Raw genomic sequence first — 27,717 nt, forward strand, 5'->3', positions numbered from 1 at the left:
GTTTGAATAGTTTACCTTTTTCAATAGGCCAGATCATACAATCCAAAAGAATTTCAAATACTGAGAACAAAAGGTTTTCTAATTGTGTTGCTGTGTTTTTCCTTTAGAAGAACATGTTGAATTTGATGAGATTTTTTTCTGAAAGACAGTCAGCTTTGGTGTAGGAGATTCCACGTGTTGGAGAATGAAATGTGATAGTTAAGCCGAAGTGAGAATTGAATTCAACAGATATCCAAGGGAAAAATCTGAAAATCAAAGAAGCTATGGAATACCAGCCTTAGTACTGTAGTTTTCTGAAAGGATGCTGTACAAAAATAGTTGTAAAATGTATTTGTAGCAGTGGGGAACAAATATTTCAAATAATCCAGTATAAATTTATGACTGAATACTTTACCATCCCCTTTTCTGTGGGTTTCAAAGCCTTCCATAGATTTTTGAAAATAAATTCTGGTTTGGTATGTCATCCAGTTAATTTTAAAATTAATTTTAATGTTCAGACAAGAATCGTTTTGTAATGCAACAGCTTAGGCTGGGACTTTGAGATGGAATTGACTGTATTTTCAGTCTCATGTACTATGGCAATCTGTGCAGCTAGGTAGTTAAAGATGCTGTACAAATTCAATAATTAAATGATAACAGACTTATTTTTCTAAAAAGCTTGCTCATCTGTCAGAAAGCCTTATTTTCTTTTTCTTGCTACACATACACATTTTGCCTCCAGTGTGTGGGGGTGGTTTTGCTGTGGGTGTCTGAGAATGCGCTTTTGATTGATGAGCTAAGCTGTTTCTTCAGGTACTGAAGCAAGTAACTTTGGATGCAGCACTCCAGAAAGTGCTGCTCCCAAAAAGAGAGGCAGGGAGAGATGCTGCTCCCGCAGTGCTCCTGCTCCTTACACAGCCTTTGCTTTCCTTTGCTTTGGGAGCTGGAATTGGGAAAATATCTGCAGCTTTCCACTGCTGCACTTACAGTTGTCTCTCTCCAAGAGGTGGGCCACGGCTGTGGTCAATGAAAGATGGGCGTAATACAAAAGTAGTAAAAGTAATGAGCTTTAGGGACTCTAAAATGGGATTTTTTAGTAGGAAAAGGACTTTAGCGACTTGCTACCTAATAAAATACTCACATTATTGCAGTAACTTTGATTTAGCAGCTGCTGTGTTTCAGGAAGTTTTTTTGATTTGTTTTTCTCTCTAGAAATTGGATGGAGGATTTCCTATCAATAATAATGATATTTCTGTTAACTTTCATAATTTGACATAATCTCTCCTTTCCTGTTCTTTTGTCTTCTGTGTCTCAGAAGGATTTTCTCAATAATTTGGTTGATGTAACAAAGGCCAACAAGCTTTTGGGACTGTGCATTGGTAACTTGGTTTACCAGCTTATCTTCAAGTAATATTTTCACCTCTGGCAATATATTCCCTGACTCTGCATGTGTTACTGGTTCACAAGGGCAACAACTTTATTTCTCTGGCTGTTTTATTGTTAATTTTAGAAGGTGTTTTCTTGTCTTCAAGCTTGAAACATATTTTGGCAGCTAATCTCACTCTAAGTGAGAGAGCAGGAAAAATGGAAACATGGCAAAGAACATAGCTGTAGTGCAGCATGCTGTGTTAATTTTTGGAATATCAGAAGTCCAAGCAGCTTTTGTCATGTTTGCTTCCCAAAGTTGAGGGGAAAAGGCTTCTGGTAAGGGCCTAAAGAAATGAATGCTGTGTATTTTGAAGGTTTTCAGCAAAGGAGCACACTAAGTATGTGAGTAGCCAGAAGACTCCTTGTTAATCCGTTTCCCACTTTCCAATGTCCCCAGGCTGGGGAGAGGGACTTTATTTGGTGCAAATTTTAACAGAGCTGGTTCTCCTTGCATCAGTATATTCCTATTTGTGCAATATTTGTCACATGGTCCTATTACCATTTAAAGGAAAAGAATTTAAATCATCCCTCCTATGAGCTATGATAATTAAATTAATTTTACACTGAAATATAAGTTTCCCTCCGGGCTTAGGAACAGTTGACTTCGCTGCTTTCCCAGACAGCCTTGTCCACTGTTAGAGAGACAACTGCATCTGCCAGATACAGTACAGCACAGTAAATATTTTGTTATTTAGACGGTGGAAAACTCCAAGTTTAAACTTTAAGTTTACTAGAAGGATGCCTGCTTGCAAAACATCTCATCAGGATCTGTGGTATCACTTAAAGTTGCAGTTGTTTTGCCCCATCAGTCGTGGGGCAAAAGAGTAAAAAGACCTCTGCAAAAGAGGCACAAGCTGCTGTGCCTTTCTTTTCGTCATTATCTGTGAGTATTGGGGGGGGTGGGTTGGGTGTTTGTTTTTTTGTTTGGTTTGTTTGTTTGTTTGTTTTTCCCCCAGAGAGGCTGATGCTTTAAAGAATAACCAGACTGGCTGTGATAGGGACTTGCTATTAGGTGTATCTACAGTGAGCAAAATTCTCCTTCTATTCTTGTCATTTGTTAATATTTGAAAGCCAAGTAACTTGCAGAGCCTGGGGTCTCACTCACATCCTCTGGATGCCAAAGCCTTTCTTTGCAAGATCAGTATTGCAGCACTCGTGCAGTTGTCCAAAGAGCTTTGCCTCTGACATTGAAGTATCTCGTCTAATGAGTCCTTCTATTCTTCAGAGGAGTGGCCAGGAAATAAATAGATTTTGTAAAAAGAATCAGCATTTCTCTTCCTCTTTGCAGTAGATGGTAGACAAAATATATAGGCTGATTTTGTGAGATGGGAAGATGTGTGTCTGCTGAGGGGCAGCTCTGTTACCAGATAGAACATAGCAGGGGGTTTTGTTGCCATTTTGACTTCAGAGAGAGAAAACCATACCATGATCCATTTCTGCTTGCTGGGTGCCATGCCAATGAACATATTAATCCTTTTTGGAATTAAAACCTGCTAATTGTACCTCAGTGTTGGGTTACCTGCTCTTATTAACAGTTCCTCTATATATACATATGTACATACATACATACATACATACATATATATATATATATATATACTTCTGCATAAGACAAACTTTCTGGGGACTTGGTAGAATCCTTTTTGAGATACAGATTTTTTCATGCGGTTTTGTTGGATTTTATTTCAATAACACAAAGAAATTGTGAACGTACTTGATAATGAAAATTCACCTTATATTTCCAGCAGTTTGACTGAAAACTGCATTGCCTGTTATCCACACAACACAGTAAAAACTGTTCTGAAAGTCTGCAGTTTATTTATTTGTACAATAAGCAAACAATACAAAAATCCATACTGCAAGAAGTACCTTAGCAGAAGACTATGCTTGAAAATCCAAAGATCAAGAAGCTAGGAAGTGATAAAAGAAAATTTATCTAGATTTGTAGCTCTGTGTCTTATGTTTGCTTATTACAATGCAGCCTTGTAATAAAGTCACTTATTAGGTGTCAATTTCAAGGTTATAACTTGAGCATGTCCGACATACCTGAAAAGAGTGACCCAGAAGATTTTTCAAAATGGAACAATGTTTTTTAAAGATTAACTGACTTTGTTCATCGATTCCTCTTCCGTATCAGCAGATATGGGGTTTTTTCTGTATTGCAGATTCTCTTTGAAAGTTTTTCCTGGTACTGGCTTAAATAGGAAGGCTCTTCATAAACTTGTTGAGGTATTTTTAGTAAAGGTTTCTGTGAGGTCAGAGATCTGTGAAGGCTCACAGTCCACCCACACAAGTGTGTGGGGCAATATTCTGCAGTTTAGAGAGCTCTGTATTTATAACTGGGATGTTTTCTAGTCAGCCCTTCTTTATGAATGAAAAGGAATTTTGTCTTCTTATGAGATGCACTGACTACTTCCAGACAAAGAAAATGTCTTAAGCTAAAAACCTTTTGCCATGCCCGACAGTCCACAGGCTATAACAGGCAAGTTGAGCATGTAACTCCATTTAATGGTGTCGTCAGCTGTCAGTGTGCAAACTGCCAGTGAACACTTGGGAATGGCAAAGGAGTGGCAGCGACTGTCAGGCGTGACTACCAGGGTCCCTGTCCTGAGTGCCCAAGCCTCCTGTACTGTCATGTAGAATCCTGCTGGCTGCTTGCAGCACCAATGTGGGACTTGATTGAGCTCTAAGTGTCTTTTTAAAGCCGAAGGGTAAATCTCATCTCATGTGTTTTTTTGAAAGTGGGTTTCTAGTAATGTAGGAATACTGATCTGTCTATATGTGAGATAAGAACTGAAATTTCTACAATCTCTTCTTACAGGACAAGCTTTGCAAAAATAAAAATTAACTATTTACTTTATGGGGAGAGAAAAGGGGTAAGAGGAGATTTAATTGTTGCCTAAAATTACTAGAATAGAGAAAAAGATTAATATTAGTAGGAATATGTCTTTAAGCATAGACATGGTATAATGAGCTCCACGACCTAGAAAATGGGGCTACATAAAGCAGAATGGAAGCAGATGACCAAGTTTTCAGTGGCAAGTTTAATTAACCATCTGGAGTCTGAGGGGTTTTCCACCAGCTGAAGTCTTTAATCAGTTCTGGTTGTCTTCCTAAAATCAAATGTTGTCGCTTAAATGAATAGAATCATAGAAGTATTAGTGTTGGAAAAGACCTCCAAGTTAATCAAGTCCAACTGCAGTTCCCTGCTTATGATTTTTTGTATTACAGACCTTGACAACCGAAAGAACAGTTTTGCTGTTTTCTGGAAGCATTGTATTCCTGTGGTCATTGCACTTAATGGGAAAATTAAGACAAAAGCTTTCTCAGTGCACACATCATTCTGTGTGCCTAATTGGGTGAGGAAGGAAACTTGTGGATGTTCTTTTGAGAGGAGGTGTCTTATGGCATGAGTTTGTTCATGTTGTAAATCACAAGCTTCAAGGCAGCCTATGGGCGTAAAAGCCTGTGACCACTGCAAGCCTCTTGCAGGACAATGTGCAGCCTTCGGGTGCGTGCAGCTCCGTAATTGTTGACCCCTTTTCTTTTCTTCTTCATTTTTGTACAGCATTGTATGAATGTTTCTCAACTTGCATGTTTCATCTGTTTTTTCAGTGTGGCCAATGATGGCTGCAGTTGAAGAAAACCCAAGAAAGAGGAAAAATATTCTCTGTATGAAAAAAATTAATTTATGAAAGTATATGGGAATATGCTAATACATATTTGCTTTATTTATACATGCTTGTAAATATACTTGCTTTTTCTAAGAACTCATTCTTGACATAAACCTGAATGTGCTGGAAAAATATACAAGTTCCCTATCATGCAGCTGATCTGTGTCCATTACGTACTTTGTACCTTGCTGCCATCTGTCCGCTGGCACACTGCATGGATAGAATAATAGGGGAAAATTCCAGTTAACTCTGAGCGGTGTGCAGCAGATATTGGTGGTTTTCTGATCCATGGAACAGCATCGTGTGCTCCCTGACTTCTGAAAGACTTCCTAAAAATCTTTTGACCTTTGCTTCATATGATACAGTATTTGTTCTAAAATATGGTGCAATACTAAACATTGTTTTAAACTGAAATTTAAGAAATCTAGACTGAAATTTTGAGAAAATAATATAAAAATGTATTACTTTATATATTTAGAGAGAAAGTATCTACATTCTGCTAATTATCTGGTTTTCTGCACTAGTTCAAAGGTTCAGCAGTGATCATTGCTGAAAACCTCACTCCAGCAGGACTCTTCCACAGGAAACCTTGTGTGCTTACAATCAGCCAGCTGAATTGCACATTTTCTGCAATTTTCAGTAACCTGCTCTACGTGACCTGTCCAAGTCAGGTAGCACTGCAGCATTTTTGGATGGGAGTGCTTACAGCCCTCAACTGGGTCTGACAAGTGCCTGCAAGGTCAAGAGGAGCATTGCTCAGGTAGATTTTGAGTCTGCAAGCTGTTCCACTTGGCTCCAATTGTCTGTGCATTTGGAATAGTCCATGGGGGACAGGATTACCGATGGAGTAAATCCTGGCCCTCTCCAAGTACAAATTTCGGTGTTATTACTCTTTGCTTTCTGCGTTAATTCAGGGACAGATGTCTTCATTGAGCCTCCAGACAGTTCTCTGCTATTTTGTATGGAAATACTTTGCAAAGCTTTGTTAGGAGAGCAAACTGAGACAGGACATGTAGATAAAACCATGAGGGTGCATGTACTGGGGTGAGTTGTAAAAGCCCTGCTTAGACAGCTGCTCTGGTGGAAGTCTGTAAGAATTCACACAAATTCAGCAAAAATCTTGTTTCAGGTTATAGTTTAAAAGTCATTTTTCTGATCCTCTGGGGGCGTTACATTACTTTAGGGAAGAACTGGTTGCAGTTTAGTTCAGCTTCTCCCCAGACATCTCTTCAATGTTTATTCCTTAGATAACATCCCTCTGTTCAGGTCACAACCAAGGGAGTCAGTGGTTCGGTGTCTTTGGCTAATATTATTTATGTTTGTTTTGTCCCTAAGCAGGTCATAGAACTGAAATCATTATTTCTTCTTGATGTCTCAGATGGAACATGCAGTTATAGAAGCAGAACTTTGTTTTTACTGTGGCATTGACAGTATTCATAAAAGTCTGTGATACACAGATGTACACCCTTAAGCTGATCCAGGTAACAAATCCCTTACGAATGATGGTAGAGTTTTTTCCCTTCAACTGCAAGAATTGCCTTCCTGTGGCTGAGAAATGTTTTTATAAGGGAGATGGGGATAATCTGAATAGGGAGCTCACTCTGTCTTGGAATATTGGTCAATATCTGCTTCAGCAGTAAAACAACATTTTAGCTAGAGTGAGAATTTCCAAAGGATCTGGAGAATATTGACATCCCTGCATTATTTATTTTTGAGGGTGAAGCTATAGAGGAAAAGTGGTTTTATTTTCTTCTCTTGGTAAACACACACAAAAGCTTCTAAATTTTAAGGAAATTAAAACCAATAAATTAGCATTGTAACATAGTGAATTTTTCCATCTGTGTTCTGAAGATTTTGATATCTCTAGAATGATAATTCTTCCCTCCTGAAGCCCGTGTCAGAATGACCAAGTTGTTAAGAAGCTCAGCCTCTGCCAAAGGAGAATGTTCTGTCCTGCTCCAGTGATCTATTCTCCGGGCTTCTGTGGGTTTCTGTGTCTGGAACTTGTGTGAGGCTGGTTCTTGCCTGGGTGCCTTGTAAGGCCTTTGGAGGATTGCCTGGGAATTCCTGTGTGACTCCCATCAAGCCGTGGGACATTCAGTTGGAGTCACAGTTCCTCTAGAGATGCAGAGAAATCCTAGACGTGTGGACAGCTCAGATGTACCACAGATGTGCAGGAGGTGAGATTTGCACATGGCAGAGAAATCGAGCTTGGCTGAGATAGAGAGCTTGGTGCCCCGTCTGACCTAAAAACTCAGTTTGTTTTCTGACAGGAAAATCATAAATGTCAGTGGAAGATGCAATTAAAACTTTCTTCCCATATTCGATTTCCAGTGCATCAGCTTCTGGAGAACCTAAGTAGAGATAATGGGGGTGGGGAAGGGACCACTCTGCAGTAGGCAGCAGATGGCCCAAGCCAGTCTTCACCCTGTTACATGAGTAATTGCAGAGCTGATTTAGAGATGGAAAAATGTGCGTGTTAATCTAGAAACCGCTTTTATCTGGAAAAACCTCCACAGATTCTTGAGAAACACAGTGCAAATCATGAGGACAGTTTGGGATCCCTGTTCTAGATTTTTTGTTTTGAAATAGTCGGTGTGCCCTGAGCAGCACCATACGTCAGGAAAATCTGGCTACCCTATATTCAAGGTGTATCTCAGCTGGCTTTTTGCTGAAGCTGTTTATGACTTTTGTGAATGTTATTGCGATGATGATCTACAGTGTGTCCTCATGTCTGCTCAAGTGTTAATTAGTTTATTGTTTTGTGTAGTGTATTAAAAGCTTTTCTCTTCCATTGAAGGTTTGACCTGTAATTCAACCCTTAGGATGCCCCACACGTAAGGCAGAGTTACAGAGCAGGAGGTTAGGATGTGATATCTCTTTCCTGCTGTGTTGCGGCCTTGTCAGATTATCTGTTTGACATCTTTGGAAGATGAGTGTCTGAAAAGAGAGTGAAAGATGACAAAGAGATTCTGTTTTCTCATCTTCTGTATTAGACATCTCACTCTCCTCTTATGGTGGGTTTTTCTCTTTCAGTTTGTGTCTCAGTGGGAAATATTCCAATTAACTTAAGTCACAGATGTACCTTGTTCAAGATCAGGGCTCATTTTGCCAGGCACTGCTACAGTTTTATGTGGAAGGTTTTTTTAGAACAGTAATGCCCTCCCTTTTTGCAATTTACTGTAATAATGCTGTAACTCTGTAGTACTTGAAACTCTGTTTATAGTCAGGTGCACTGTTTCATCTCCAGCCTATTGCTCAATTCCCTTCCAGCTGTAACCCCCATTGTATTTTCTGACTGCTAAAACTGGGGCTGGTTTTCTTCTGTGCTGCCCAGTGTCCTTCCAGTCAGTGACACAGTCGCTCAGTTGGAGATTTAGGCAGGCACAGTTCTGTTCATGACCTGAACGGGTTTTTACTTCTGCAGGATGGCAATCTTTCTATTGAACGTTGGCCTGTGTGCACGCCGGATGTATTTCTGTTCTATTTGTATGTAAAGATGCTCTGCCAGTGTCACTATGGAGCATCTTGATTTTTTCTGGAAGAATGGTATATTTTGCTGAGGTTTACAAATTATGTTTAAGTTGCTGTATATGTGATCCTTCATTAGCCAGCTGACTACATAAAGTGTTAGTCTTTTAACAAATAAAAGGATTCTTTTTCTTTCAGTGAAAGGTAGCGTTGAAACTTTTCCAGGTCAACCTTGGAAATGTTTTGTCCTAAGCAGTATTCAGTCACTTGTAGTCAGGGTAAAGATTGATTTTTTTTTTTTTTTTTTTTGCCTGTAGACTATGGTAATATCTATATTATGAGGCAATTGTGGGTTTATATTGCCCTTTCTGTTCTTTCTAAACAGCCCATAACTCATCATTCTCCAACTTTCTTGCTCACAATATGCATTTCAGACAAAATACAATCTAACAAATGAGCAAAAAGAGCTTAAATACTTACCTTTAAAGGTAATAGTAACCATCATACTCTGTTTAGTTTCTGATAGATTTCTGCTATTGGCCAAGCTGTTATGTTGAAAAGTTGAGCTTCCTTAAATTGCATGTTACTTACATCTTGTCACTGTGTTTGAATCACTTTTATCTGTAGTTCTACCGAGGATTTTGTTCTCTACTTTGACCTTTGTGCAGCAATTCAGAGCTCTTTACTTTGTCTAACACTATAGCAAGTGAGTGTATTTTGAAATGTTGTCTTTAATTATTTGACAGACTTCATGTGTACAGCCTGAGGTGCTTCTAAAGTGCTTCTGTAAATGGCTGGTTCCCCTTATAGTAATTACACACATTTTGGATGCAACTGGCAAAGGAACAAACCCGAGTGGGATGGAGTTCAAGACACCTGGCAGTGTTACCTTTCTCCCGGTGCCAATGGGACATGTGACACCTTCACCTGACCCGCTGCGAGGAGCGGGGGAAGCTGCGGCTGTCACAGACTCTGCCTTTTGTCATTTGCACTCTGTCACTGTGTCTGTGTCCTGTCTGGGGAAAGCCCTCAGAAGAGTTTCTCAAGATACTGCAGGTTAAATAAAGGCACAAAATCAATCCTAGAAGGCTTGGGAAATGAACCTTACAATCACTTTAGGGATTATTGTAATTTTTTTTCACGTTGCATTTTGTTGTATACTGCCTCATGCATGGGATATGACACTAGAAAGAACTACTTGTCTTGTGTTGTAATTTGTCTTACATAGATGGATGACAAGTTTAGGGGGAAAATATGGAATGTTCTCTAGAAAATTTCATATTAGTTTCTGCCACATATGGTGCCTTAACACACACAATAATTAAAAAAAAAAAAAAAAGAAAAGAAAAAAGAGATAAGCAAGCCAGTGAGCCAAGAATGGAATTCTACTTGAGATATTTTTTTAAATTAATGCCTCAATTTTTGATAGAAATTATTAAAGCAAGGGCCATTTGTAACAAACAATTTTCCCATCCCTCACCATAAAAATGTGGAATGTCTTTCTCTTTCTTCTGGTAAAACATCTGGGGCTCCATGAAATCAGCCCGTGGAGAAATTAAATGAAATGTTACATTTCTGTGTTGTCAGATGTCTGTCAGCTGCTAGTAAGAAGAATATTAAATAAATCCTTTAGGCTCTGACTGCATGGCTTACCATAGGGTTAGGGATAAGTGTGTATCAAGTTCTCTGTTTTAAACTGACAGCTTCTCCCAAATGGGAAAAAAAAAATGGTCATAGAGATGTTAGTGAAGAGATCCATATTATCTAGAGAAAAAAGTATGTATGTTTCTATCTGCATAAATATATCCATAATACACAGGCATATAGACAATGTAGATGCAGTACAGATGTTGCATATAGATTCTATAAATATGTGATATCTAGATACATTTTAATGTGTGCATAACATTTTCTTGTTGTCCATAAAAATTCACTTGTATTTTTTATATTTCTAATGCCTTTATTCTAATGCGTTTGACTTCTATTTATTAAAATATTTGCTCATTTCTTTGTACATTACTTGGTAAGCTGCTCAAAAATTATAGCAGATGTGGGGGGATTGGGCTCCTTTTTAATGGGTAGGACAGTTGGCAAATGAAAAACAGTGCTAGGGATTGAAATAGGCAGTTCATCTACACAGAATCATATTTTTCTCATTGTCTACTTTTTATAATGGAAAATATGGAAATAATTTCTCTGACTTCAGTGGAAGAATATATGAAGGGGATAACATAAGAAGCCTGTGATAATCTTATGTACACAACTCTCTTTCACGACATTTAATTTTTTCAGTCTATGGCAAGGTTACATTTCTTGCAGTTTGCACAAGGTGCTCCATAATGTTGTCTTCCTTAAATGTTGCAGAAGACCTAATTCAATGAAAAAGTAAAAAATATTATTTTCTCTTTACTAGTTTCTCCAAGTAGTTTAAAACATGGAAGAAGAAGTGGAGATTGGGGGGTTTTTTGGTTAATAGGTTGGTTAGTTTGATGGTGGATATTTTTTCATCTTTTTCGATGAGTTTTGATACCAACTACTGTGCAGATACATGTTTGTGTGCTATACAGCAGAGCAGATCTAAGAAAATTCTTAATAGGAAAATTTATAAAATGTACTGTGTGTTTGCTGGTAGGCTTCAGTAACAGATCACATTTGTCACTAAGCTTTACAGTACTTTCCATGTGTAAATATATTTTCTTTAATGTATTCTGGCCTAGATGTTGTGTCTCAGATGGGAGAATTAATTAGATGGGGAATTCCAGGGCTGGATTATGTCAAAGGCAAGTAAATCGACTTCTCTTCAGTTGATGTTAAATTCTTTTAAAGATTAGTATAATTAGTCTCATTTCACAGGCGTAGAAACGGATTCGGAAAAGCGGAGTGACTTGCATGGGTTTGTAGGAACCTTTTGGAGCACGTCTGGGGCCACGCAAAGGAGGATGCTGCGAGCAGCAAGCTGCTGCTGGAACTGCAGTGTGGGTGTCTGTGGGTACCAGTGAAACATCTCCCTTGCCATGGGGCAGACAGACAAGCTTCAGAACCTTTGCAGGTCAGCTCTGCGTGCGGCAAAGTGTCTGCTGCATTTAACATAAGGTTAGTGCCTGAACAGTGTGGGATCCACACTGGAAATTCGTGGCCCCTCTACAGTGTTTGGATGTGCTTAGATGTGCCTGAGATTTCACTTTCCCCTCTTTCCGCTTTCTCAAGCCAAGTTTTGATGTTGTTCTCGACAGCTGGAAACATTGAGAAAAAGAGTGAGGAGAGGGATTTGAGGCAAGTGTTGTTTTGTGTCCCATTGAAATGCAAGTGGCTCTTAACGTGTCAGGATGTACAAGCAGGAGGAAAAGAACAGAGAAATGTGTGAGCAGAGGTGAAGAACTGTCATTGCTCTCCACTACTGAATAGGCAGAGTAGGCTGATGTCATTGTGACCATAGGAACAAAAAAACCCCAGAGAGATGCTAGGCTTGATTACATCAGTTCATAAAATGGGCTTTGCTTTCCTCTTTGCACTACCAGCTTTGATGCAAACGCTGATGTAATGCGAGAACTTAGTAAAAGTGCAAAACAACCACGTTGTAATTTTTTTGAGCTTCAGAGAGGATTCTTTGTTACTGAAGGAATGGTGATTGTGCCACTCATTTCAGTAAGTACCTTTTATAACAGCTGACTAGATGACATTCAGCTGGACTGGCAGAGACACATTTTCATCCTTTGATGCCGTTTCTAACACAATCCTTAGCTGAAATGGAAAATTTTGCTTCTTCACCTTCTTTTACACACACACACATACACAGGAACTTGAATAGAGAAGAATGGAAGTCCTGCATTATTTTAATGCATTGAAATATGCAAATATACTTCCTTCTTTTGTTATTGAAGTTCCTGCTTATTCTGCCAATATATATATGAGAATTTGAATGGGTCCTACTAAGAATGCTCATCGAAGCAGGGTTCCCAGCTTTCTGCGGGGCGGGGGGCTCGGGCTCAGTCAGAACACCTAGACTGGCCAACATTGAAATATCTGCCTTTGCAACTTGTTTCAGGAACATGGTAAATAAGGCTCAGCACGTTTACCGAGCTGTTTGTAAAATGAGAGCTTCAAAGTGTTTTGATGCAGCTTAATGATACAGAAACGCATAGGGATTGTAGTGAACTTATCTTGGGGTTTAGTAAACGTGTAGTTGTGTTGCGGAACTCTTTGCTGTCTTTGTTGAATGGTAGCTGTCAGTGTAAAATTGGTTGTCCTGCACATCGCATCGGAATTTCATACTTTACCAGTACAGTTTGAGAAATGTTTAGAATCTGGTTTTCACAGAGACTGAGATGATGTGTATTGGAGAATGCCCTTAATAAAAGGGAACTATTAAGGGTGTTGTGAAAATAATATTGATTTAGCACATGAGAAATAAGAGTAACTATTCTATTTAACATAATAAAAATTGTGGAGGAGGAGGACGGTAATTTTTGGAGCAGAACTTAGCATTGTGAAGAAGTGAGGGCAAACCGGGTCATTGTACCAATGAAACTCTATAACCGTGTAAGCATAAAACATCAGCTTGGAACACTTAATCTAAAATGTTGGGCATTTCTCCTTTAAAACTCTGTCTTGCCTGCTTTTAAAAAAGTAGAGTCAGGCAGTTTAAAATTTTGTTTCTTAAGCTATAAAAAGAGTTAAGGACTTTCTGTTAATATCATACTAAAATAATCAGAGAGTTCTGTTGTTTACAAGAGAAAATATATTTTTTAATGTATTTCATTCTCATATTAGGAAAAAGCTCACATCTGCCCACAAAATATATAGTTTTCCAAAAGATATAGGAAAATTATATTAAAAAAAAAAAAAAGGAGGAGGGGTGAGAAGCAAGCATTCAAATTTCCATGGAAGCTCTGTGTTTATGTAAAGTACAGCAGCTGCACTGCAAATTCCCCTCTCTGGATGACCTCAGTTCTGAACAAGACAGACTGTTCTGGGTGCAGGTGTGATTACTGAATTATTTGTTCTGTTTTGGTGTCAGTCAGTTACAGAGAAGTATTATGGGTAAAATTTGTATCCACTGAATAAAGTGGATTCGTAGATTTGGTATTCCACAGTTCACTATGTGCCTTCCTGCTATTGCAGAAATAGTTTATTTTATTCTCTTGAATTGCAGTAGTTAAATAGGACAGACAAGAGGAAGTGACTCCAGCAACAACCTCTGAATACATCAGGCAGGCAGAAAGGCAGGATTTGCACTGAAGATGGTACTGGACATAAAAGACAGTTTTGACAGCTGAATTTGGATTTTTTTTTAAGAGGTTTGTATGTGTTGTTGGAATTGAGAATTTTAAGTTTCTTCTCCATGCTTCTTGAGAAATAGAGCTGTGAGAAATGCTCACTCCTAACACATGCATCCAGTCAGTTTTGGTTTGAATGTGGATATTCTTGTGAACCTGCCAGCAGTTTTGCAACCTATCTTAGATCACATTGGTCTTTGCCAGGTATCTGTAATTATTTATGTTCTGTGTGCCTTTTATCAGTTTATGCAGTTTTATGGGAAAATCCTTTTCTTTCATTAGTGTTTGGTGTAGACTTCCAGAGAGCAGGGCTGATGTACTGAAACATGGCTGCTATTCTCACACTTGTCTCCAGCCAGACAGGTGGGGAACCTGGGTTCCTGAACACCTGATGTGCAGCATGTTGGCTTTCCAGGGTCTTGGAAGAATCAGCACAAATCCAGAATCCCCAAAATTGAGTCCTTGTAGAAAGATGGATGTAGTTTTCTCCAAATAATGAGCAAATTCAGTCTCTGCTTTGGCAACCATTTAAGAGAACTATTCACTGTAAGATGTGTGACTTCAGCAGCCAAGGCAAATTTGCACTTCGAGGAGGTTCTCCCTTTTATTGCTGAAAAGGCAATAACAGGACATGGCATTTCAGGTGAGTGGTATTCCTGTAAGGGTTAAGGAGTGATGGCAATGATGTCTTTATGCATCCACTCTTCTGATCCCTCTCTCTTCAAACGTGGTCCTGACAGGACTGGCTTTGTGTGAGGCACAGAGCATTAGTACAGAAATGCGTGTGAGAATTTGGAAACTTTTTTTTTTTTTTAAGGAAAGGGGATTAAGATTCCTATGCAAAAAGCAATGTATTCATAAACACTTTCGTGTTGTGTTTAATGAGCTTGCCATTATGCTCTGTGCTTTAGGTAAAAAATAGAAGGAAAATTGAAGGACATTTCCTGGGGCTGATTTTAAATAGTGATCTTATTTCTGATCCAGTGCAGTTTCTTTAAATGATCTGACTCTAATTGAACACATATAGGGAAGCAGATGAGATATCTCTGAGGATTAACAAATAGTGGCAATAGTGAATAGGTAAAACAAATAGGTAAATAGTGAATAATAAACAGGTCAAAGGAATGTATAATCCAGTACACTCATACTATAACATGATTCTCCCGATCGTGAGAATTGCCTGTTTCTCTTTTAAACCATCTGAAGCAGATAGATCTTCTTCATGAAATTGGCAGTGCATGCATGGTGGGGCATGGAAACACATCAACATTTCTAATGGTGGGAAGTAATGGGAGAGGGATTTGGCAGGGTCAAGGACAGCTTGAACAACACCCACTGCTGTTGGTGTGGGGAGTAGTGAGACACTGTGGTAAACAGCTGGGATTTCTCTGAGTCATTCATTCTCTGTTCCCACCTCATCGCTCTGTCTGTGTGCGTGGGCGGCCAGGTACGTTCCTAGGCAAGGAAGCCATTAAAATTGATGTCACATCTCACAGTCATGTTAGGGGGGAGAGGGGACATGACTGCATCTTTTTCTTACCTGTTTTGGAGCCTTTTTGTACTCACCTGCATGTTGTTTGTGACCATCAGTAAAAAGGGCAGGGGAGCAACTCAGAGATGGCCAATTACGATCCCTCAGGAGGATACTGGAGCTTGTATCTTTAGTCTCACCTGTCTGTGGCATGCCAGGCACTAGGCTGCACATCCCTATTGAGGTGCGGGGAGGGTCTTTTACAGAAACAGAACTGTGAATATCTTTGTGTTATTGTCTTCATTTGCCCACCTGCTTTCTCGAGGGTGGATGGTGGTTTTAGGTCCAGAGCAGTTGATCTGATCAAGGGTATAAAGGTCAGGGGTGGTACAGTTAGGGACATGTTAACTTTACCAGGTAGTATGGCTTGTGCTTGAATCAATTCTGCTTCCTGCTGAGAAAAGCTGGTGCGATAATGAAGTATCAAGGCTGGGTGTCTTGGAGCTTGATGAAGGTCACAAGTCAGAGTTCATGGTGTGCTCACCGTCCTGCACTGACAACTTGTCCGTTAACACCAGGGTAGGACATTTTGCTGCAGAAAAGGCACCTCCATGTCAAAACTTAGGGCATCCTTATGCTCAGCAGACCTAAACAACAACCTCGCGCAAGGTTGCTACCTCAGCATGAGGCTACAGTGACCTGGAATAGTATTTCATGTATATGTTCTTTTGTTAGATGGTGTAAGGTAGAGCAGAGAGTCATCCTACTTCTTTTAATCATAAAATCTGACACACCTGAGCCCCAGGAGGCCAGCTGGAAGAAGATATTGAAACTTCCCATAAGTGAGGTAGCACCATCCAGCATTCAAACAACTTATATATAACTTGAGATAAATAAGAATTGTTTCTTTATGATCATTGAACTTGTTTGCATGTTTCTCATTTGTTCTTTCAGGTAAGACAGTGAAGTCTTTAACTGCTCCAGAAGAAGAGGGTTTGGAAAGAAAATGTCTCTGCCAAAAAAGTATCAGGTAACACTGGTAGTGGGGAAGCTTCTTAATTTTTAAAATACTTGTCTGAACCAGTCTTGATGAACTGAGTTACACCTGAATTTGAAGTTACAGTGTCAGAGGAAGGAAATCTTGAGCTCTTAGTCACTGAAACCAGAAAAGTGTGTGCTTTTAGTTTTTATGTAAAGTGCTATTGCTTTTGATATGCAAATGGTGCACTGTACTCTGTAACCTCAGTCTTCTAGAGAGCAAAAGGAAGGGCAGAGAAAAATGTGTGTGGTGCAGGAATTCAAATGATATGGAGAGAGGGTTCCCCTCTGTTTCACAATGCAGTCCTAAATTCCAGTAAAGCACAGAGTGATCAAATCAGCTTGGACTCTGAGGGCAAGGATTGCCCTGTGTTGTAAGGGGCATTTGATGATTCCTGCATGCCATGAGTATAAAAGGTAACTGAGATGACTGAATGTTAAAGTAGCTGGAGCAAGCAGTAATAGAACTGAGTGGGTTGTAGCCGAGTGACAGCTCATCATGTAATCATCATGTTTTCCACTTAGAGCATCTCTGAAAAACAAGAAAGGTGGTTTAATTCTTTTTGGTTTTTCCTCTGAAAAGAGATTTTGTGTAATTGTTTTTTGGAAAACCTTCATTGACATCTGGGCCATTAATAAAGCAAGGGCCATTGTTATAAACAAATTTCCCATCCTCCACCATAGAAGTGTGGAATGTCTGTGCCATAGGTACCTATTTTGAGCGATAGAAGAGTACTGCCTGTGGTTCAAAATACATTCACACACACACACACTCCCCTCATTAAATCATAGTGATTTGACTCACCTTTGAGTCAGTGCAGACCACTTTTGCTGGGAAAGTGCTATAAGGCAGAGAGGTGGAGATTAGGGATAACATCCACTGTTGGTTCAAGACTCAGATGGTACCTATTTTATTTCAGAAGATGAATGTAGAATGTTGATAATTGATAAACTTGAGAGCTGAGATTTGGTATCTTTCTAGCATGGGCCTGGAAAAGTGCCTTTGTTTTTTGTGATATAGAACTGTGCATGTGTAATGTGGAAGGTCTTAATTAAAAAGAAAGTTTTCCCTTGTAAAAAGGTGTCTCTAGCTTTTGACCAAACATTTGCTGTTTCCTGTGACTCTGGGCTGTTACTGCAGATGCTGACACATAACCAGATAGCTGCCTCAAAGTGACACATGCTCTGGGAGCCAAAGGGAATGTACAGAAAGCTTCCCAATACCTTGGTGATACTGCTTCTGTCACCAAAACGTTCATGAGTCATCAGAGATTGTCACGTTTTGGTTCTGCCATAAACAAGACCCAGCTTGAATTTTGAAAGTGTTGATGACCTTTATAGGAACTTACTGTAAATGTTTCACGTTCTTTCCAGAAATATTTTCTTGTGATTGTTTCAGTTTGACTCCTAGTGCCATTTGTTTTTCTTTCATTATGGATGAATCATCAAATAGCTGAATGTAGAATTGAATACTGAGGTCAAATTCATCGCTTGTATTGGCAGTTACAAATTTATTTAACTCCATAGTTCACACTTGTAAGAAGCTGTGGCTTTTGCTCTAGTCTCTTCATTGAAAAACAGAATATGTGTCTCCATGCCCATTGTTTTACTGTCATATGAGCTAAATCCAATGAGGATGGCACCAATATTCTTTCTCTCATTTTCCTACCCTCTGTTTTATTATCCAGTGGATGCATGTAAACATCCAGGGATGGTGTTAACAGGAGGCAGAGAAATCACAAGAAACTTTTCTTTGCAGCCCCTTATGTATTAAATTTTTCCCTTTGGGTTTTTGCTATCTAGAGAGAGGTTTGTTCTGGCTATCTTTTGACTTCTGCAGTTGGAACAGCTGTTTTTGTTGGGCCTTCCGAGAGACCACGGGGCACTTTGGCAGACAGTGACACTCTGAGCAGTCCTTCCATGTGTGCTGTTTCTAACTGAGTGCTGGGAGTGTGCAGCAGCTGAGCAGGAGGAGAGGGCACCAGGACAGCACAGCAGCATTACTGATGCGCCTCTTCCTCTCAGTGATTTGTGGCTGTGGCTGTTATGTGTGTGTGCAGGAAATGCTGCTGTTTTAAAGGAATCAGATGAACTCACAGATCTGGAGCACCATTTCTCACCTATGGGAATTTTGGCATAATCATGTGTACTTGTACAATCTGCAGATAACAATAAAAACACTACAGTGAAACCGAGGTGAAGTTTGGGTAATGTTTCAGCCTAGAAGTTTGAAACAAAGACTTTGGCAAGAGTGAAAAAAGCATCTGGACAATCTCTTTAAAACGTCTAAATTTGGCATTTTGGATTGTTTCCTATAATGCTGAGAATTAAAAGTGTGTTATCTTTAGTTAAAAATGTCAGTAAAATTTTGCAAGTGAAATTCAGTAGAAATTGTTAAAATGTGCATGTAAGTTCCCAACAGTATCTTCATTTTCTAAATCTTCAATATGTTGACTTTGTGATCACCACCACCACTTGGAAATACTCTGTGTATGAATATGGAGGCTATTTAGTTCTTTCTGGTCAGGTTACCTTGGTTGTTTTCCCTTTTCAGTGCAGTTCCTTGAATAGTGACCTTGTTATTCTAGGTGGCTGACATGAATTCACCAGGTGAGCTCAACTCAGCCTGTGGAGCAGGTAGTGTCTAAGAGCTTTAAAAATGTCCAGCAAAGGTGTGTTATGTTGAAATAAATTTGTGCAACAGGATATACTTGGAAAAATTGCAGCTAAGGGAGTGGAAAAGGAAAATAGACAAGAGTTTGTTAGTCTGGCTTTTTTTGTAAAAGAAACACATTTGACAAATATGTGGATTTCCTTACATAAATACATAATTTGCTTCTTCTTTTTAATGAGGGAGAAAGTGTAACTAGAAGGAATGTAACTTGAAAGAATTGTGGGAATTCACAATTCATATTCTTAGCATTTAAAAATTACAAGAATGAAAGCCCCAAAAACTTCCAATTATGTTTTAAGACTTTGATTAATGATGCATAGACTAATAGAGAAGCAATATTTAGTCAGTCTCAAAGAAAAAAATCATATTTGGTCACAGTATTTCTAAACAGGCCGCAAAAGAAGAGTATGTGTTCACACATTGTGTGTGAATTCTGTGGGCAGGTCACTTTTGCGCTCTTAGCAGGTAAAGCAGATTAAAGCTATATAAATGATAACATGCTTACAAATCCAGTCAGGATGCAAAACACTTGAGATAAAGCTCATTAAATCGCTCTGGTCTATGCTTCATGGTTAATTTAATTAATATTGAGGATTCTTTTAGATCAGTCTGCAGTGCTTGCTGGTTTGGGGTTATTGGAGGGTTTTTTTAATCATATTACTTTCTGTGAACAAAATGAGTGGTTATCAATGTGCAGGGGAATTTTTCATGAATAGTAAGGGACTAAATATATTGAACCTACTAGAATATTTTACTGAGTTCTGCCTCTGACAGAACTGGTCAAACTGGTAGAAAACCAGTCCTCTAAACTGGATTTTGAGGTGTATTTCCTCTGTTTATCTAAGCCAAACAGGAAGGGGGCTGGATTCCTAAGAAGCTGTCATCTGATGTAGATAGCACAGAATTTTTTTTTTTTTTTCCATAATAGTACTACGGAAAAGTGTTCCAGGGTCAGAGTGTGCAGTGGGGATGACAAATGGATGCAGAACAGTAAATTAGTGTCACCTTTGGAATAAAACAGTAAAACTTGTTCTGCTCTTCTCTCCATCCTCACAGGCACATGATACTGCAGAGATTCAAAATCAGAAGTAAATCAGCTGGACAGTTGCCTCCTGCCTTCCTAAATAGGCAAACATATTAGAAACAGAAAAAGGGGCCTACCTACCTCATTCCTGTGAGTAGCTATAAACATCCCCTTCACCCCCCAAATCGGCATCTGCCAGGTTGTTGTTTAGGAATGCTGAGCATAAGGATGTGGTGAAGAAAACAAAAATTTTAATTTGTTTTCTTGTTGACAACAATTAAGTGTAGCCAACCAAAGAAACCAACTTAAATTATTAACAGGCTACCAGCGTGCCTATTGCCTGTGGCTGCACAGAGCTGATGGATGATGCATTGTTACTCATTAAATGAACCTTTATCTGTGCTTCCTAAAGCTTGGATGCTGCATTAGTTCCTAAAACCATCCGTATCGTTGCCATGTTAAAGTGATGCTGCAGTTGATGTGTCACTGCCGAAGCTGTTTGGGGCTTAGTTCTTTGCTTTTGTATCTCTTGGCAGTTCATTCTGTAGTAACCTGGTGTAACCCATTGTGAGGCTTGAACAGAAGATCCCCAGAGTGACCCCCTTGGTCAGGGCAGTGACCAGAACAATGTTTGCTGAACAGCTGCTGGTAGCTGGTATTCACCTGCTCTGAGCCGCCTTTTCCTTGCTGACTTCTCTGTCCTTTCTTTCTCCAGGGAGAAGGTGGGTTTGCTGGTGTGGATGCCTGCCTCATTTGCTTCACCAAAATGAGTTAGGGCATGCAGGAGAGGAGGGAGACTTTTGCAAGCAGAACCTATCATGGTGAGTCAGATTTTGTCCCTGCTTTTGCTGTGGAGCTTCTCAGTGTACATCGCTTAAACCAAACTGTTCACACAGAACTCTCTCTTTCCTGGAAGTATGTTACACATAACCCTTCCCTGGCAGCAGGGCTGGATTGAGAGGTTCTTCCCTACTGCTTTTGCCTCCCCTGCCACATGAGGCCCACAAAGTGATGGGGAGACCTTCAGCAAATTAAAGCAGGAAATCGAATGGAGCTGAAAATTACTTTTTACCATGTACACATGAAAAGTATGAGAAACTGTGGTCTGTAGCTTTGATTTGGAACCACAGCATCTGTCTTGAACATTACACTAAAATTAAGTACATGGGAACTGTGTTTTTAATTTGGGTTGCTAAATACTCTTTAAAATACTTCAGAGAGATTAATTCTCCATTACTACAGATGAAGTTTTCTGTCATTGTTCACTGTGATTGTGAAGGAGCCCCAACAGAACTGCTGAAAGTCCCTAGCACTGCAGCACGGACATTGTATCTACCCTGATATCTTCACTTCATGGATTTGTTTCTAATTTTGAAGCTTAACCTTGGGTTTGAAATTCACTGCAAAGAACTTTCTCAACAGCAATAGGGAGTAATGAAACATAGTTTGCTACAGAAGCATTGCCCTTCTCCCTCCTCCTCATGATGAGAGTTCTGTCTCATGTCTTGCCCTCTTTATTGCCTTCATTTCTCCAGGTTTTCCAAGCCTCCCACTTCTGTGTTATCTCAGTTTTCTCATCATCTCAGTACTTTGTAAGGATGCATCAGGTCAAGCTTCTGGGCAGATGGTTCCCCCACACTGCACTCAGAGAGGCCTAAGCACTTAGGCATCTACAAATATGCTAAGTTTTAATTAATTCAAGATCAATTTAAACAAAAACAGATGCAATATCTTCCGAAAAATGTTTGCTTTCAAGCAATCCTTCATACCAAATGCGTGTAAACAGACTGGATTTGGTGTGGATAATCAAAAAAGCAAAGTTAGAATTCAAAAATTTTTCTTTCCTACCTTCAAGCATGAATTTCTCCAGTTCCTGTGTTGTTTTGGGGGTGCTTTTTTTGGTGGGTTTTTTTGGGGGGAAGGGTTTGTGTGGGGTTTTTTTGGGGGGGAGAGGTTTGGGGTTTTTTTATTACTTCTGACTGCTATAGGTCTCTGCTTGAACATAGGTTCTATCTGTCTCTGCTTCAACACAGATTCTTTGTCTCTTCCTTTCACAAGTGGGACTTGATGTTCCAAACTGTCTTAAGGCTCTTGAACTATTGCTGAGCTCATCACTTCTCTCTATAGCTGATGCACAATTTTTTTTCCAAGCTCCACCCTCCTTTGTGCATACTGGATTTTATTTAAGCTTTTGAGGATTAAGTATGGTATTAGTAAAACCTTTGGGGTTCTTGCTGAGAATTGTATAAGTATCCATTTTGATCATGGAGAAGCAGCTGCATCCATGTGTTGAATAGAGAATTTTTCCTTTGGAACCACTGTCGCTTCAGAAGTCCTTGTGAGTTTGGGCACTGCACTCAGCATCTGCAAGTCCCTGTCTCTCTACTTGGGTGTCAGACTACTTTGATTTGTCCTTGCCAGATCACCAGCACTGAGCAGATTGCATTGCTCTGTTCTGCTGGGACAAAGTCAATCCATGTTAATGGCTTCTTTAATCTTTTAAAAGTGATTATTTTATTTGGGGCAGTGGCTCCAGCCAATTCCATTCTCTTGCTAGGGATAGTGGTTAAATAGAGATAAGCAGTGCCAGCATAAGACAAGTCAGACTCTAATCTTGCCTCATTTTGGGCCTAATTGAACTGAAAAAAAAAACTATACTGGTTCTCAGAAGTCATAACGTTGCATGGCTCACGTGGTTTACCTTCTCCAACCTTGATTTCAGGTAATACTGGTTAGCCCTGTGTATACTATTAACTCTGTGTATCTAATCTAAACCAAATTTATCCAAAGTATCTTGTTTGTGCATCTGAATTGTTTAATTCTGCTGTATACTTCTGTTAGATTTTAGTTTTTAAGGTCTGGAATAGGGGAAAATTAGACTAGACCAAGGAACCTGCAGACTTGAAGAGAAAGGAGGAAATTTAATTATCTGTTATTCCACCTTGCATAAATGTTTTTAATGGTATAAGTCTCTTTTAAGCTATTACTTGTTTTTGTAAAAATAGATCTTTCTTGGATATTCCTTTTACCAACTTCACAGAACTTAATTTCTCTATGTGCCCCTCGATGCCCTGGTTTAGATGGCTAAACCTTCAAGTCACAGGTGCTGTTGTGTTGCTGTCTTGAACTGTGGGAGCCTTCAGGTCCTACTAAGCTCAGTGTCTACTGGAGCAACATTGGCTTGTAAATAATCCCAAGCATCTCTCACCTTTCCTCCCAGTGCCTCCTGGATGCTCCTCCTTTGCAAAGGAATTTCCAGGTTCCAGTTTGTTTTACACATCTGCATCAGGCAGCTGCTTTTCCCAGCAGGGCTGGTGACAGCATCACCCAAAGCACAACAAACTCCTGCCTACGAGTTGGTAGGCAAGTGCCTTCTTTGGGATGTAGGCCATGTCCCAGAACTTTCCTGTAGTGAGGAGGTGGTTATCACTTTTAATTTTCTGATGCAGTTACTATAACTTGTAGTCAGAGTGATAAGACACAAATGTTATTCCATTTTATTTAAGTGCCATCTTGGTTGTTGCTGTGGTAGTATTTTTACAGAAGTTGGCTTATTATAGAGCAGTGGCATTTGGTTTTGCAAGTAACTGGGACACATTACCTGCCACTACAGGCAGCTTACTCTTGAATTCATGGTTTGGAAGTTTGTTCATTTTAGGCTGATTTAAGATGATGTACCATTTGATTATGGTCTGAATTTCAATATTGAATTTGTCCTAGGAATCCTCATTAAGATACAATTAATAAAGATTAACTGCTGCATTAGGATACTTGGGCAGCTCTGCCTGACGTGGGTGGAAGTAGAACTGGGTTGTAATAACAGGCAATGCTCTGTCATTCTGAGATTTAATTTCTAGTTGGATTGGTTATTTAATAACTGTCTATTATCAGACAAGTATGTTACACAATTACAACAATATTGTTATGGCATGAGGTACATACTGTGACTGAGTGCAAGCATGGAGATGTAGAAAACATAAACATTCTAGTTAGTGCTCTTTACCTCTGCTACATACCTTTACAGCTTTCATCACTTATTTTGTCAGTGTGAAATAAACTAATTTATTCAGTTCTCACAAAATCAAATTACTTTTGCTATGTATTAGAAGTAGAGTAAAATACTTCTAAGTGCTATTCCACAGTGAGAAATGAGATTCATTCTCTTTCCCCAAACTGTTTAAATCATGTTTTTTACCAGTGAATCCATGTCCCTAAAGCACAAACTTCACAGAGCTTTTCAGGCCAATGTATTTCTTCTCTTAGCCAGTATTGTCCAAGGCAGTTTCTCATGGAATTTCAGGAATTTTTTGTTTGTCTTGGAGATTTCTTTTTCACAGTAAACTTATTTTTCTGACATAGGTCATTCTAGACCTGGGTGAAAAGAATTAAATGTATACTTTAAAAAAATGTTCTCACTGGACAATCTAACCATCAGGATATAAATTTAATTTAAAAATGTGCACTGGTTCAGTTTAGAGCAAGATCCTGACATTCTATAGAAATAAATCTTAATCTAAGAATGCTAATCTGTGAAAATTACCAATACAGAGCAGTGGAAAGATACAGTTTAAGTATTTGATGCAGTATACTTTGATAGTATTTATACACTCCTTTTATAGTTATTTAGCATGAAGTCCATGAGAATTTCTGTTCCATTGGTTTTGCTGTTAAGAATATGATGTGCATATTAGCATGGTTTCTGCAGACAAAAATAGAGACAGTGGCTGCATGATGAAAGTATGATCTTTGTCTCTCTTGAGGTATTACTATTTTAGATGAGATGGTTAGAAACTTTAATTTCTAATGTGTTAAACCTTAAAAATCAGAATGATTCAAAATAAATATATCTATCTGTTCTAGATGCTGCATGGGTTCTATAGTAGAGTTTTAGCATTGCACAACTAAATTATGGCCCAGCCTAAGTTCTTTCAGAGTCATATTTATGAGTAAATTCATGTGGTTTTGAATCACCTCCCCTGCAAAGCCAGAAAGGGTTTCAGTAAATGAGACAAAAGCTATCCGTACCTGATCTCTTGGTGGTTTTAATGTCTATAAGGGCAGACAGTGTATAGCTGGAGGGGCTGGCATTGTTTGTATTGCTAAAAGAAGAAAGCCGCTTCATAGAGAAGACAGGAAATACCTTGTTTCCAAATAAATCATCTCCTCTCACATTTCTTTTGAGCTACCTCTGTATATTTAAAGCATGAAAAACTGACATAATTTGTTTCACATGGATGCTTAATCTTTGGAAACTTTACCTAGAGAGAATAAAGTTTTGGGTAACTAAAATAAGTTACAGTGTAAATTAGACCAGCAAGATTGTAAAAGCATCTCTACATGGAGCAGTCAGTTCTTTACAGAGGAACAGAGGAGCCTTAGCACTCTTATAAGCTGAAACCACATTTGGCAAATAGTAAACTTCAAGAGTGAAAAAGGTCAAACAAACACTGTGGTGAAGTCACAGATACTTATATCCTGGTCACATTTTGCTAAATATGCAACTGAGTCTATATCCTTTGCAAAATGTGTACTGCATGTAATTATATTCCAAATATTGTTTCACTGGAGGCTATGAGATTTGACTGTTTCATTTGTGTTATTTATTGTTGCTGTGCTACAAAAATGAATTGTGCACTGGTGGTATAATGAACTACCAAATGTCTTATTTGTCTTATTAAACAGACAGGGATTAAAAGGATGTCTTATAAAATGTCTTGGTTGAAAAGTTATGTGAGTAATTGGATAAATTTTTATGGTGAGGTATTTCATTTTGTGAGGGAATGATCTTTCCCTTTATGCAGAAATTAAGAGAGATTTACACTCTTTTCAGCGATTGTTGTTAACACAGATTTTACTCCATACAAGAAATCATTTCAGTGTTTTTTCATCGATTCTGAAAGCATCTGCTGGATTGCTCAATACCATGATGAGACAATTAGATACAATTTTGATTCTTGTGGCAATTAAAGCATCACTGAGAGGAGGTGCCCCCCAAGAGGAAGCCAATTGTCTCTTTTGTGAAAGTCTGGCTGGTGGAGAAAAAGATCCCTGAAATTAGCACAATCCTTCTTTTTTACACTGCTTGACAGAAGTGCATACACATGTCTGGGCTAACTCTGGGATGTGTTGGTGGCTGCACAAGTTTAGGGTATTAAAGGACAGAAATCCAAGCAAAATGATGCTTCCTTCTCTCTGCTGCTTGCAGAACAATTTCCTGCAAAACTGATAGGATTTCCCAAATAAATTTGCTGCGTGTGGAACTGGTTTATTCATTCTGTGGATTCATAGATATTAAGTGTGCCTTGAAGCATGCTGATCCTTGTGTGTTATTATTAACTGAAAGTAGAGAGATGGGTCCAGATAGAACTGAAGAGATTGGCACCTTCAGCATTGAGATCTGCCTTCTATTTCTGAAAAATGTTGCAGCTATTTATAAATTTGGAAGATCACAGGACTGTATGTGGCTTATCATGCTTATGCTTGTTGGTTCAGCTTCTGATGTACTATTGTAATTAACTTTATTCCTAGCTTTCACAATCACAAGGCTGTTTTTCTATTTTTAAGGCCTTCTGCAAGAATACTGGATATTTTATCTTCACTGAAGCGCTGTGGCACATTGCAAATGATGTATAAGGCCTAAGTGTTTCTCTTTATTTCTCTTCAGAGTACATAGTATATACATTGTGCTGTTTGACATCATAGCTAGCTTAGTAATGCCCAGGAGAAAGTTGCCAAGGCCCAGAAGGGAAAGCAAAAAATAGAAGCTAAACCCCAAATTTTGTCTTAACGCCTCTACCTACAGTGAGCAGGGAGCTGAAAAATTTTCTGTGTTTTTTTCAGGCTAGATAAAATACAGATACAGGAGAAGGAAAAAGACTGCAGTTCCTCCCTGCTCTTCCTTAGCACATTAGCACTCTTTAGAGCAATACATGCTGCCCATTTTTCCTGCTCAGCCAAGGCCTGGTGAGTCTATTGACCTGTCTACAGTCTTTCCATTACAAACATTACTTCATTGCTGCTGTTCTGTGTTAGCAAGGCAAAGTGATAGAGTTCCAGTGGTTCAGGTATTTTTTCAGCCAGGTTTCTCCAGTAAGAAACCCGATACACTACAGCTTCAGTCCTTACCTTTTGGCTCCACATGGGAAAAAAAAAAAGGCTCTTGCTGAAGCGTTTGCTCCCATAGATGGGTGTGCCTTCATCTCAGTGCTTAACAGATGGGTTAGTTCATGGAAAGAACTGAGAACAATGTGAGCAGATGTGTCCCTTAGTAAATTCTTGTAGTGGTTTGTAGAAGGCCTGATAGGACAGGAAGATTTCCAAGGTCAGCTTTCAGGGGTGACACCGGCTCAAGTGACGTTCTATTAAGTGCCTGACTTTCCAGAGGTAAAGTATTATGGGAACGTTTACTGCTTATCTCTAAGCAGGAATTTCAATTATAATATGAATTCTCTGAATGCCTTTCTGTTTGAGAGCTTAAGTTCTATCATTTGAATTACACAGAAGGTACAGAGCCAGATTTTCAACCTCCTCCTGAAGATCATTTGTATAACTTTGGGCCATTTGGCTGTGGCTTTATTTCAGGAGACTGACAGTCTAATTTAATCAAGCAGGTGAGGATTTGTATATATGGAGTAGATATTCAGTCACATAAGCTGTGTGTAAAAAAATCACAGGTCAGATTC

At 39.0% G+C, this 27,717-nt stretch overlaps 1 protein-coding gene across 8 annotated transcripts in view; it reads left to right on the plus strand.

Annotated features, from left to right (window-relative positions):
• Positions 1-27,717, plus strand: part of OTUD7A (OTU deubiquitinase 7A) — a 98,975-nt gene that overhangs the window by 18,927 nt on the left and 52,331 nt on the right. For 5 of the 8 annotated variants that reach the window (XM_066196733.1, XM_066196731.1, XM_066196729.1 and 2 more), the window contains exons 2-4: positions 16,254-16,329; positions 20,068-20,185; positions 20,751-20,856. The gene's annotated coding sequence lies outside the window, so the exon portion shown is untranslated. Of the gene's footprint in view, positions 1-16,129; positions 16,147-16,253; positions 16,330-20,067; positions 20,186-20,750; positions 20,857-26,875; positions 26,999-27,717 lie in introns of those variants that run through there. The other 3 variants (XM_066196730.1, XM_066196732.1, XM_066196735.1) reach the window with 3 other exon arrangements.

The sequence above is a fragment of the Chamaea fasciata genome, unplaced genomic scaffold (assembly GCF_029207755.1).
Source record: "Chamaea fasciata isolate MVZ Bird 193981 ecotype frontalis unplaced genomic scaffold, bChaFas1.0.hap1 SCAF_14, whole genome shotgun sequence".
Classification (NCBI taxonomy): domain Eukaryota; kingdom Metazoa; phylum Chordata; class Aves; order Passeriformes; family Sylviidae; genus Chamaea; species Chamaea fasciata.